General features: G+C 46.5%; 1 protein-coding gene across 5 annotated transcripts in view; it reads left to right on the top strand.

Moving 5' to 3' along the window:
- Window positions 1-13,169, top strand: part of OSGEPL1 (O-sialoglycoprotein endopeptidase like 1) — a 440,031-nt gene that overhangs the window by 282,642 nt on the left and 144,220 nt on the right. The window lies entirely within an intron of this gene.

Raw genomic sequence — 13,169 nt, 5'->3', positions numbered from 1 at the left:
GATTACTCCATAGGCTTTCTTTCCATTCAATACTCTTGACACAACTACTGAGACGAGGGAGATTACTCCTGATGTCGTCTTCCCATTTGGTACTTCTGGCACATGTACTGAGATGAGGGAGATTACTGACAATGCCTTCTTTACATTCGGTCCTTTTGATACAATTACTTAGACAAGGGCGATTTCTCCCGATGCCTTCTTTATATTCGTCAGCCTTGCCCAATCCCTTACTGGGTCTCCCGTGACTCCTGTTACCTCTTCTCCGTTGTGGCCACATCACCGGTTCTTCCTGGGGTGTGGGATCAATGCATTCCTGTGGAAAGTTCTCCTTGTTGCTCTTTCCACTGCCCACTGCCGTGTTTTGGCTCTGTGGGGTCTCCGGCTAGGCGGTGCCCCCGTCACAGTCCGTTGGTTCCAAGCTTCTAGTCAGGCTTGCTCTGTGTCGGCCTGGAAAGGAATCCTGCAACCTGGTGTCAGCAAACACCCCGACTGGAGGTTTGCTTCTCTGGCGTAGCAGGTTTAAACTTCCAGGGTCTGCCAGACTTCATGTGTGCTTCTCCTCTCATTGAGTCCTTTTTCCATTTGTATGTCATACCGCTGGGTCCTCCCCAGCAGAGTGTCACAGACCCTTGTTTGTGTCTATTGTGTATTCTTCATGCCTCCTTGTGGGCCACCTTTTCCCAGTATCTTCTGTATTTGGCAAAGGAGTAGTTTGTATAACTCCATCAATCTTCTTCTTTACAGTACTCTTGGAAGATGAATTGAGAGCAGACTGCATGTCTATATTAGTCTTCTTGGTCTTGGTGTTATCAATATTTACAGGAAGAAAGGAAGGAGTATTGCAGTATCATACAGTAGTGCTTTCAGATTGTTTCTCAGCAGACTTTATGGGTTTCAGGGTCTCCAGGGCAAGAGGGTTAGGAATTTCCATCACAGAACAGGAGTTCTTGTGCCCATGAGGGGAGTCTCTCCCTGTGAATGTCAAGCGCCTGCCATCCTGGCGCTTGGGGCATACTTGGCTATTACGCCGTCATTGATCAGCCCTCCACGTATTTTCCACTCTCTCTGTGGCGGTCTAGTCTTTCTGACCGTTCTCTGCTATTTCCTACTTTAGCCCCGCCCCCCTTTCTGGCTTCGCGTTGCAACCCTTGGAGTTTTCGTTTCGCTTTGGGTTAACGCTCTCTAAGTTTTCTCCTTGCAGCAGTTGCTGCCTTCTGTTCTGTCCTCCGCTTCCATTACCTGGGTTTTCGTCCTGTGATCTCCTTTGCATTTCCTAGCCGCCTTTCTCTGCGGTGCCGTTTCCTTGGTTGCCTTCCTCCGCCCTCGTCGCCTCCTTTCTCAGCAGCGTCTCCTGTTTTCCTTCTCTCTCTCTCTCTTCCGCCTTAGTGCTACCTTCTCCGGCTGGTTTACCTCTTTCCCTTCCTTTCCTTTTCCGTTCTGTCGCCATGGAGATCTACCTTGCTACTTCTCCAGACCCGTTGTCAAACTTTTCGCTGTAATCAGGAATTCTATTGGTTCTGCTTCCGGTGTCATTCCGCGCTACCACAACCACCTACAGAATTCAACCAAGAGTTTTTTTGTAGCCGTTGGCTTTTTCCTCTAGTTTCTGGCGTTCCCAGAGGGGGGTCCTGTGTTCTGTTCTCACACGGCAACACAGTGGCTTCTTTCCGAAGGCGGCCATATCTCTATCAGAGGAAGAAGGTCAACAGAAAGAAAAAGGAAAGGACGCTTGTCTCAGAGGGATCAGGTAAGGAGGAGGAGGGTGTTTTAACGGATCCGAAGGGCACCGTTGAAGATAGATAAGCCTAGCACTCCTGACAGTGAAGTCCTGCTTTCTGCCACTGCTAGGGGGAATGTTGCGTAGCGCGCTCAACTCCCTAGCTTCTCTGGGAAGGGCTCCCCCCATCCCCCGGGGAGAAGTGATGTGATGCCATGAATCGTCACAATGACTTGAAGATGTCTTGTAAAATGTTATGAGCTATGGCAGGTGCTGATGGTATCTTGGGCAGGGGCGATAAGTGTGCCATTTCATTTTGGTGTACATGTTCTCTGTTATCATGACCAATGTGCAGTCTTGGGAGGTGGGAAGGTCGACTATATAGTTTTTTGACACAAACTGCCAGGGTACTGCAGGTAGTGCAGAGGATGACTGAGACCTGCTGATTTAGTACAGAGTTTTCTGTTGGGCACATGTGCTGCATGCCTACACCCACTCTTGCAAATCTTTTTCTAATGTGAGTGACCAATGATGTTTCCTATACAGTTTAATTTGTGTGTGTATTCCCCAATGTCCAGTGGCTTATGTTACAAATGTATTATCTTCATTTGCAAGATGCCATAGGGTATAATCACTATCACCAATCAACAGGGGTCCATTCTGCACCTGAACACCTATAGGCGTGGGGAGAATAACATTGTAGACGTATTTGCTTCAGTGATGATCTAGGCAGGATGGAGAAATGCTCATGGAGGATCAACATTTGTGATCTTTGATCTGTGGGTGATTGCTGAGGGTATAATCTGAAAAGAGCAAGAAAAGAGTTTTGAGTACTTGGCAGGAATGTTATGACAATCCTCAAGGACCATATTAACACCCTCGCTCCAGCCTTGGCTGATTTCTGTAATCCCTCTTTCGCCACTTGAAAGGTCCCCTCTCCCCTTAAGCACTACCTTGTGCACCCCCTCCTCAAGAAGCTGTATGCAGATCCTACCTGCCCGGCAAACTATCGCCCAATCTCCATTACCCTTTTCATGAGAAAACTCTTGGAAAAGCTGGCCATCTCCCAGCTTACTCTCCACACTGAATCTGTTGGTTGTCTCCATGACCATCAGTCTGGCTTCAGAGCTGCCAGAGGCACGGAAACTGTTCTCCTGAACACCTGTGAAGATCTGCTCTCTAACCTTGATTCCAGCATTCCTTCTGTCCTCATCCTCCTTGATCTTTCCTCTGCTTTTGACAAGGTCAACCATGCCATCCTGATCAATTGACTCTGTAAGAACCTTGGAATCACGGATCAAGCCCTGCAGTGGCTGACCTTCTTCCTCTTGGACCGCCCTATCAAGGTCCAACTTGGTCCCTTTCTCTCCGCTATCTCTTTCTACCTGTGGCATTCCCCATGGCTCTATCCTCTCACCCTAGTTTGTCAACCTTTGCTTTGGCCCACCTGATCTCTACCTTCTCCTCTAACTTTCAATGATATGCGGATGTCATGATCGCAGCAAAGGAGTACTGTTCCCGTTCAGAAATACCAGGGAAGCAAGTAACTTCATATCAGTCAGTGGCTTCAAGCTTGGCACAAAAGGCATTGGTCTCATTCATAGAATTGCATTGGTGTCCGGTCAAAGGTTCGATTCCGAAAGGATCGAATGCCATAGGGTCAAGTCAATAGGACCTAAAACAAAAGGGTCGAATTCTTTTTTTGAAATATATATTTTTTTGGGGGGTTTCGGTATAAGAAAAAAAGTGTTTTTTCCACATAAAAGGGAGTTTGGAGGGGAACCCCCATAAAAAAAAATCAATTAAAAAAAAAAATCAATTACATTTTTTTTTTTAAAAAAACGACCCTTTTTGTTTTCGGTCCTTTTGATTCGACCCTATTGTATTTCGATCCTTTTAATTCAAATCTTTGACCTATAACCCATTGCACCCATAGGCTTACATAGCGCTTACATTGTTTTTTCCTACACTCAGCATGGCTGCCGCCAAGTCCATTGTAAACTCACAGCACATACTACACCTATTGCAGAGGGAGCTACTTAAGCCCTGGCTCTGCTGGAGTGCTCGCTTTGCGTCTTCTCCGCTGACAGTGGGTAACTCTACCAGCGATCTCCTCACAGAACCTGTCAAAGGAAAAAAGAAGTTAAGAGATATTAGTTTCCACAGAAAATCAACCGAATTCCATAGTTTACTGAAAAGACTTACCGAAACCAAATTATTTCCGAAGTGTTTCTCCAGTCAGCTGTTTATTTCGTAGTCTCCGCATCTTCTGTCAGAATTCCGCCGCAGCATCTTCCTCACAGCAGTCTTCGTTCGCGGTCGCAGTGCCTTCATTGAGAAGTTTTCCTCAGCAGTCTCTGCATCGCCTGAAGGTTCTTCAGCTACAGTTTTCCGAAAACCTGCAAAACAAAAGGTATTTTCGTTAATTAATGAACTTTGTGAATAAGAAAGAAGTTTTACATATGTTGCTTACCTGAAGTCCCAGCAAGCTATTCTTCCCTTAGTTATTACCGCGCTCGTCTCTGAAGGCTGCAACTACTCAGTTAAGATGAGCTCACGTTTATTTAACGCTTCCTCAAACCGAGTACAGTCGCAGCCATACTCCAGCATCTAACCTTTTCTGAGTACTAAGAACCTGCAAAATAAAAAGGGAACATTTAGAAAGAGAGATCTCTCCAAAGTAGGGACTACACATAATCTGAAGAACTATATATATTTTTTCACCAAAGAAACCACGCAAGATAACTCTAAAAAGAGGCAAGGACATTATTCTGCCAAGAATCGTTTGAACACTGCAGCCTCTCAAGTTAAAAGGTTCAAACCAAGTCCGAGATTTGGCTGGGGAGAGAGGAGCACTGAAAAGGGAGGCGGGATTGCTAGGTCTAAAAATAAATGAGGAGGTCATCAAGTATCTGGGTATAACACTCACACATAAGATAGACCAACTATTTCAGGGAAACTATCCTCCTCCTCGCTCTACTGAAAAGAGATTTGGAACGATGGTGTCCGCTAATGGTCTTATGGTGGGGTAGAATTCAAGCAGTGAAAATGAACTTTTTCCCCTGGCTGTTGTATTACTTCCATGCCCTCCCTATACCAATCCCTAAATCTTTCTTTAAGGCACTGTCAAGGGCGGTCACGTCCTATATCTGGAACAAGAAGCCCCCAAGGGTCGCCAGAGCCATCCTCATGGCACACATCAGAGCGGGGGGAATGTCACTTCCACACTTCAGAAAATACTAACATGCAGCGCAACTGTGGGTGTTGAAGGAGTGGCTGGGGGAGAATCGACAAAGGATCTGGGTGACTCAAGATAGGGCGGTAGCTAGAACTCCGTTGGAGGACGTTCTTTGGAAACACAAGAAACATAGACACCCTAATCACTGTATTAGCGAGGTCATGAAAATTCTACTGGATGCCTGGGACAAACAAACACGGAAGGGCATCATGTCCACAGTGATAGCCCCTTTCACGCCCATCTGTCGGAACCCTCTATTCCCACCGGGACAAGAAAGCGGGGCCTTTGAGCACTGGGAAGCTGCACGGTGCAAAGAAATTGGGGAAATGTTCCAAGACAAACAACTATGATCATTTACAGAATGTCAAATCCTATGGAACCTGACAGAGGCGGACAGGCGTAGATATGAGCAGCTCAGACATTGGTTGGCAACACCAGAGGTCGTTGAAGCAGCCACAAGGGACCTTACTCCATTTGAAAAGTACCTACTAACCAACTCTGGGGACAAGAAATTAGTCTCCTCTCTTTATAACTTTATCAACACACCGGATGAAGAAATTAAATGAGAATACATGAAAAGATGGGAGAGAACGCTTGGGGAAGTGATACCAAAACAGTGGATGGATCTGTGGGCTGGCATCCCAAAACTCACCAGAGCAGTGCAAACCAGGGAAATGTGGATAAAAATAGTTACTCAATGGCACTACACACCAGAGAGCACAATGTATCTGGGAAAGACCGATCGCTGTTGGAGGGGTTGCTTAGAAGCAGGTAAGTAGAAGCACATTTGGTGGGACTGTCAAGGGGTCAAAGGTTTCTGGTCAGACGTGAAAATGGAAATGAAAAGGATGTTCCCAGAGGTGGAACAGCTAGGGTGAAAAAGTGTGGCTATGCGGAATGAAGGATCAACAGGCCAAGAACATCAATAAAGCACATTGGAGGAGTCTTATGGGCCTGGTCATTGCGGCGTGGGCGACAATCGCCCAAAACTGGAAAAAGCAAGACCCACCTCTTGTATATACTTGGTTGCAGAAGGTTTGGTCACAAATGACCATGGAGAAGATAACACATTACCTACAGGGCTTGCCCGAATTCTTCAAGAAGGAATGGGGGGAGGGGGGGTTCTGGAATACTTACAATCAGACTTCATGGAACACAGACTATCTCTTCCGGGGGGTGATGGAAGGGGGGGGGGGGGGAGTTGAGGGACATTACTATGCTAAATGCACTTTGTTTATATGTGAAAACAATAAAAGTATGTTTTAAAAAAAAAAGTTTCAAACCAACACGCCCCTGTAGAATACAGGAAGGAGAGCTCCACAAAACATAAGCACAGGTGAGGAGGGGATTTATCAAAGGCACACTGCAATACAGTTTTTTTCCGCCAATAGAAATTACTGTAGTTCTATTGTTATTATTGTTGTTTTCACAGAATAAGATCCCAGATAACAGATCCTCTAGCTGAGAAGACATTACGCTCCCACGGAGTCCCATGGAAGCGTTCTAGCCAATAACACTCAGCTTTCCTTCAGGCTCCCCTCAGCCTCCTCTCCTCTCTCGCTCATTCCTGACTGTCTATCCGGGATTCAGGATTGGTGTGCCTCCAACGATCTCTGCCTTAATGCCAGTAAGACAGAGATCCTTCTCATTGGGACCTCTGCCCACCCATCTTACTTCGCCTTCCTGCAAGGCCAAAAACCTTGGTGTCATCTTCGACTCCACTCTTTCACTCCTCACACCCCAGACGTCGCCAAGAAGTCCCACTACCAGCTGCACTTTCTCACTTTCCCCCAGAAGTTCACTGTCTCCAGAGTCCTGGTTGTCTCTAGGCTGCACTACTGCAAAAGCCTCTTTCTCAATCTGCCTTCCTCTACTCTTCGCCTTCTGCAACTAATCCAGAACAGGACTGCAAGACTTATCCTTGGCCTCAAGCCCAGGGACCGTATCTCTCCAGCCCTGAAATCTTTCCACTGGCTCGCTTTGGCTGCAACGATCAAGTTCAAGACCCTTTGCATTGTCCACACGGCTTTCTGGGTCCGGGGCACGCACTTCATCCAACGCTCTCTTCCAAAATGCCTTCCTTCTCGAGCCCTTCGCTCAGCTACCTCCAACTCTCTCAGGGTTAGACGCTTCTCCAGGTAGAGAGTGGGGGGTAGATCTCTCTCCTCTGCAGGTGCCTCCCTCTGGAATGGCCTCCCTGCCCCTCTCAAACTTGAGCCGGACTACCTGAAGTTCCGGAATCATCTCGAACCTTTCCTCTTCTCTGCTTTATCTCTCTCTCTCCCCTGCTGTCTTTCCTGACCTACTTGTCTGCTGTACCGACTGGTTGCTTGGCTACCCTCAGAGTCTCTCACTGGGTACCAGGCTTTCTTGATCAGTCTCCCTTGCACTGCCTCTGGGCCTACCACGCACTTAGGGGCTATAACTGTAACCCTACAGTCGCTTGTTCTCCTTGCACTACCCAGAGCCTGGCTGCCCTGGCTGCTCTTACTAAAAGCATTGCTGGCCTGTTTTCCCCTCCCCTCTCCCTTGCACACCCCCCCCGCCACTTCCCCTTGCACTTCCCGTTCTCACACTTACAAAATCTGAATGATGCAAGGCCTAGTAAGATAGTTTGTCTTGTCCTCCCTCCTTCTACCCTACCGTCAAGTTTACCGCCTGACCCGTAATGAGACCCGATGTGTTGGGCATGGAGGGGCTGTTAGTGGGAGGAAATGGCCATAGGGATTAGCATGGCCATGGGCCGTCAATGCGTGGGGTGACGAAGCCAATGTGACTCCCACTTAGGGGATATGAGAATCCAGAGGGAGACTGAGTCCCCTTCCCGTGCCCCAGAGATTAACACCTTTATGGGTTATGCAAGAGCTCAGATGTATGAGAACCCTTAATCAATGGCTGTCTCTGCTTCCATTTCATCCTCTTTTGGGAAAACAGCAGAACGGCAGAGAAACCAGCATACTGGAGGTACATCATGTGAAGAACCAATCAGGAAGGGGTATCCACGCAGCTCAGAGTTTAATGATGCCTCTGCGCACACTGCAAGGAGAGAGACAATGCCAGATGTGGCGTTGCGCCAGGACATCTGCTCTAAGAGAGTGCGATGCGGCCCAGTAGATGGGAAACCGGAGCATTTGGGTGTGGCAGTCCGAGCGAAAATGGAGTACCTCACTGGGCAGAGGCAGAACCCGAAGGAGGAACCGCCCACAAGCTTCCGCTCCGAGCAAGCATGAACCAGGGGAAGATGTCGACTGCCGCAGAGTACAGTTGAGGAGTCGCATAAGGAGCTCTGCAGAGAGATGAGGGGCAGTCAACCTACATAGCGCTCGCACAGAGAACTGCTCATATACAGGTACCCCGTGGCTTCCGAAGAATGGGTTGCAGGCGGCAAGGCCAGAGAAAGAGCCCTGGTATGAGGAGAGAAATCGAAGGAATCCCTCATGTGTGGGAGAAACCGAAAAGAAGCCCCAATGTGGGGGAGAAACGGAGAAACACCAGAGTGGGGACAGGAACAGCAAGAAGCCCCAGAGTGGGGAAAAGAGACAGAGAAGCCTTGGTGTGGGGACAGAACAAAGGAGCTCACAGTGGGAAATAAGCAATAGCGAGCCCCAGAGTGGGGAAGGAAGATGCTGAAAGCCTCCCAGGCTACGAGAATGGTAACACAAAAGGCTCCACAAAGGGAGAAGGACTGGGAAATACACCAGTTCAGGGAAAACCAGAGACCTGGCTAGAATTCTGGGAGGGAACTCCAGCCGTGCACAAATTATCTGTTTGGACTGTGAATATAGGCAAGGGGCCTGTGGCAAAGAGACACAAGGGTGGGAATCAGAAGTCACCAGCCATCCCTTTCCCTTGGGCAAGGCGAAAAAGTATGTCTCAGTTGTTTTATATTTTCGTTGTAGCACTAGGGAGAGAAAATAGGATTTCTGGACAGAGGACTTCATTTATGTTTAACCATCTTGACAAGCACTCCTTTTTCCCTTCGTTTGTATAGAGTAGGGTTTAATATTGCAGAGTTTGGGAAAAATTAGGTCTTTTGAATCAGAAGAGAAAATAAACCTTTGGAAAATCATGCCTCCTTGCCAGTCAACTAATTCTGACCTACTAGAGTGTATAAATAAAACGCCCATAAGCTGCATGTCAGATCGCCACCTCCCACCTAGCTGTACTACAGTGCAATAGTGTTGGCTTATATGTGTGCTTTAGCACCACCTTCTGGCAAAAACTAAAAAAGGAACAGGTTTCTACTTGAATCAGTGGCTGGACCATTCTTATGCAAGAAATTTCTGAAATAGTAAATCCTGTGGTGTATTGTTGGATTCCCAGTTGGCTCTCAATTTTGCTAGAGCGGGTGATGTAAAGCTGGTAACTACTTGATAAGGCATGGAGCTAGGTTTGCGTGAGCTCTTCTGGAAATAAGTTAACCTCCAGTGGAGAGTGTTCTGGAAGTTCCAACCCTTCCCTCAACTTTTATATTTGTGCTTGCTTGAGTCTGATAAACAAACGTAAATGGAACCTGTCCCTGAGAAATCGCATCCCCAACTTTCATTGTGTTTTGATTCACGCAGTGGTACATTATCCCCAACATTTTAACTTCGGGCAAGTCCTGGCTGTCTCAAAGTGGCGACAGGAGGGTGATCCTTCCCTTCCATCCTATTGCTTTTTATGACCTCCCTAATGGCTTGATTGACCCAACTTGTACCCAAAGGCAGGTGCAGTCTTCTAGCTATTCCATATAGAACATAAAATGCTGAATACTTATTCATTAGAGTGATTTCCAACTAAACGGGTTTTGTGTTGCCACCGTGTAGCAATTCATTAGTCGCCACCAGATGGGAAGCCCAGTAATATTTTCAGATATCATGTAAGCCTTTACCGTCTTCCCAAACTGATCAATAGACTGTTTCCAACTTCAAACTGTTTCTTATCCTCCAGACCATTTTTCTTAATATGGTCTCTATTTTAACAAATTCAGACTGTGGAATCTCCATTGGAGTATTTTAGGGAACATATAGAAGCATGGGAAAATAAATAATTTTAAATAGGGCAGCTTGTTGCGACTTGTAGGGTCGACCAATGCACTGCATCCCCCCATAGTTTAAGGGCAGGATATAGGATCCTCATTAAGAATTTGTTTTTGTGTGCACAAATGTGCATCCCCAAATAGGCGAAGGACTCGCTTGTGAACTCTAACGGAAATTGAATAGGAATATCCTCAGCCTCTCTCACATTGGCAATAAGATATACTTCACTTTCAAACCCCTATGTGTCCTTAACTCCCTTGTGTCCATTACTGTGGGCCCTAAAATCTCAAGGTCACAAGGGAATGTCACTATATCATCAGTTTCTAGGTCATGCAAACCTCATCAATAGCTAGTCTCTTCGTATCCATTCAGCTAGAGATTCCATGGCGTTCGTGAATAAAAGCTGAAAAAGAGGGCACTTTTGATGGGTCTCTGCAAAGAAAAGCAACACAGCCTATATCCATTGACTCAAGTTCTTGCCCTCTGTCTAGTTGCTTAGTGTATAGTAATTTGACCCATGATGCATAGTTATCCCGAAATCCCATCTTCCTGATTTACACCCATATATACTCCCAGTTAATCGAATTGAATATTTTTTCAGAATCTAAACACATTATAGCCAAGGGACAGTGTACAAGTTTGGCCCTAGCTATTGCATTAATTAACTTTTTAATTCATCCACATAAACATTCCCTGGTAGAAATCCATCCTGATCACTATGCATCAGGGTTTTAATCACCTTGAGAATTCTGTCTACCAGGATCTTGACTAAGATCTTGGATTCTCCATTGTGCAGGGATATTGGACTGTTTGACGCAAATGAGTAATGACGCACATGAGTCCGACAGCTTCCCTATTTTATGAATAACACTATAGTTGCTAATCTCAGGTCCGTAGGTAGTTCCCCACTCTTTGTTAGCGGTAAACAAATGTAGGATATATAGGCTGATTTCCAACTCCACAACCTTCTCCACAGTTCTAGTGGTAAACCGTTAGGACCTTGAGTCTTGCCTGCATGCAGTTTCTGTGTTGTCTCTCTCTGTCTGCTAGTTGTACAGCGTCTAGAAGGAGAAGTAAGATGTCTTGAAGGAAATGTTCGATTGCATCCTGTCCTTATTCAGACACTGTTAAGACTGCTGTCATATGTGTTTCCAAAATCAGAATAAAATCTATTTTTATATCTGGGCTCGGTGAAGACATTGGGCCTCATTATAAGTTTGCCGGTCTGGTAACCACGGTACCGGTCAGCTTTCTGGTATCGCTGTTACCGGACCGGCAAACTAAGAGTTCTGCTCGCGGGTGCCTTCCCGCCCGCCACGTCTGACCTGGCGGGCATACCGGCACCCGCAAGCAGAGCATATCGGATGCACCGGCACCATTCTGAATGGTGCCGGTGCATCCAACCTCCCCATTCAACCTCCCCATTCAATCGGGCTCAATGGGAATGGGAAGCATTTCATTCCGGCGCCCTCAAATGACCCGGTAATTACCCATTCGCGGGCGCTGGAATTTTTCGCAAGTTTGGCAGCAGCCTGCCAGTTTTACCGGCAAGGCTACCGCCAAACTTGTAATGAGGCCCATTATATTGACACTTCAATTAATAGAATGTTTTTCAAACATCAACAATTATTAGTTATAACATGTTTAGTGCGTGGAACTACGTTCTTGCTTATATCATCTATGGGAGAGAGCCCTGAGACATCCTTCATATCTTGAAAGGGGGTCAGGTGGGTAGAGAAGACCCAGAAGGAGGGACACCTAGGTTTGTGAGAACCACCCAAATAGGCGCCAGTTGGTCTGCAATTTAGCACAGCAACATTTACAGACTATCCAAGAGAAGAAAAAGCACCTACATGACCAAGAAGCCAAACGAAGGAAGTTCAAAGCAAGTAACATTTTCCTGGTCCTACTTCCAACCTCTGTGAATAATCTGCTGACCATGTGACATGGTCTATACCAAGTCACACAAGTTCTCAAGGACCAGCTACAGAGTACATCAGGATGATCACCGAAAGTCCTAATGCATACCATGTAAACTAGCTTAAAACCTGGCGGAAGCCAGAGGAGTTGATGCTGATGTCACACCTGGAGTCGGGGGGAAAGGGAGAACATTTTGGCAATATTAACCAACCTCAAACCGATGGACCGGACTCTCAACCTGCCTAGAGATCTACAGAACTTCTTACAACACTTTGCTGACATCTTTGTAAATTGGCCCAGCAAGGCTAGAACTTCATACATACTTTCAAAACCCCTCCAGGCAAGTAGGTCTGATTGCATGCTAGTTCACTACACAAGGTGATTCAGAAGGCCCTGGAGGCGAAGAATATGCTGGACCTGTAGTTCATTGAATACTCGCAAAGCAACTGGTCTTTCAAGAATTCAACAGACCATCAAAAGGTTTGGACCAGCAGTATTTCCTCCGTCTGCATAATGCATCAGAGGATCCTGAGAAGACTGCCTTCATCAAACCTACGCACCTTTTTCAGTTCACTGCCCTACCCTGCTGGCTGCATGGAGCCCCAGTGAACCTTAAACTAGTAATGAATATTAGGTGGAATTGTAGTATTTGGTTGAACATTTTATTGACCACATGAGGCATCTGTCACCAGTTACCCAAAGGCACAGGAAGGCCAGACATAAAGCCAATCCAAAAAAAAGGCCAAATGGCTCTGCCCTCATCAGATAGCGAGGGTTTCGAATCAGGAAGGCCATGAGTCCGCTTGAAGAAGCAAAAGTATCCAGAACATCCTCCGCCATACTCCTTTTTTTAGTTTTTTTCTTTTTCACTTTCTTCGTACCCTTCGTACGGAAACCAAACTCCAAGTAAATGCAAGGTGGTAGCGAGTAAGTGCAAGGAGGAAAAAGTGGGTACACTTAGCCCAAGGCCAGGGGTAGGGGTAGGAGGTGGAACAAGCATTTGCCATGGTGTTGAGGAGGCTCAGGAACAAAAGAGGAGCAGAAGAGCCAGAGAGATTTGATTCAGGCCGCTAAGAAAGGCTAGTGATAAGAGCAGTGATGAGACCTTCTTTTGCTTCGCTGTAGGAACAAGAAGACTCAGTTAGCTTTTTCTGCAAGAGGAAGAAACACTTCAAATGTTCTGACTGTTCGAACCTGCAGAAAGAATCTGAGTTGGTCGTATCCCACCATCAACAGGAGGCAAGCCAAAGGACGGTTAGAGAAATAGTGAGGG

Source organism: Ambystoma mexicanum, chromosome 9, assembly GCF_040938575.1.
Source record: "Ambystoma mexicanum isolate Mex_15411 chromosome 9, UKY_AmexF1_1, whole genome shotgun sequence".
Lineage (NCBI taxonomy): Eukaryota > Metazoa > Chordata > Amphibia > Caudata > Ambystomatidae > Ambystoma > Ambystoma mexicanum.
This window is presented reverse-complemented; position numbering and strand designations above follow the sequence as displayed.